Source organism: Micropterus dolomieu, linkage group LG06 (genome assembly GCF_021292245.1).
Source record: "Micropterus dolomieu isolate WLL.071019.BEF.003 ecotype Adirondacks linkage group LG06, ASM2129224v1, whole genome shotgun sequence".
Taxonomy (NCBI): Eukaryota; Metazoa; Chordata; class Actinopteri; order Centrarchiformes; family Centrarchidae; genus Micropterus; species Micropterus dolomieu.
Genome location: NC_060155.1, coordinates 30,046,089 through 30,046,709, shown reverse-complemented (window position 1 = coordinate 30,046,709; position 621 = coordinate 30,046,089). Strand labels below are relative to the sequence as shown.

Below are 621 nucleotides of genomic sequence, written 5' to 3'. Positions count from 1 at the left end.
CAGCACTCGCCCTCCAGCTTTTGCCCTATAGCCCACACCCTCTAGTCCACGGCCTCCAGCACTCGCACTCTAGCTTTTGCCCTCCAGCACTCGCCCTCTAGCTTTTGCCCTCCAGCACTCGCCCCCTAGCACTCGCCCTCTAGCTTTTGCCCTCCAGCCCTCGCCCTCTAGCTTTTGCCCTCCAGCACTCGCCCCCTAGCACTAGCCCTCTAGCCCACGCCCTCCAGCACTCGCCCTCCAGCTTTTGCCCTATAGCCCACACCCTCCAGCACTCGCCCTCCAGCACTCGCCCTCTAGCTTTTGCCCTCCAGCACTCGCCCTCTAGCTTTTGCCCTCTAGCCCACGCCCTCCAGCACTCGCCCTCTAGCTTTTGCCCTATAGCCCACACCCTCTAGCTTTTGCCCTCCAGTACTCGCCCTCTAGCTTTTGCCCTATAGCCCACGCCCTCTAGCTTTTGCCCTATAGCCCACGCCCTCTAGCTTTTGCCCTATAGCCCACGCCCTCTAGCCCACGCCCTCCAGCACTCGCCCCCCTAGCACTCGCCCTCTAGCTTTTGCCCTCCAGCACTCGCCCCCTAGCACTCGCCCTCTAGCTTTTGCCCTCCAGCACTCGCCCTCCAGC

At 62.6% G+C, this 621-nt stretch overlaps 1 protein-coding gene across 1 annotated transcript in view; it reads right to left on the bottom strand.

Annotated features, from left to right (window-relative positions):
* The window catches only part of rpp40 (ribonuclease P/MRP 40 subunit), an 8,056-nt gene that overhangs the window by 3,312 nt on the left and 4,123 nt on the right, over nt 1-621 (bottom strand). The window lies entirely within an intron of this gene.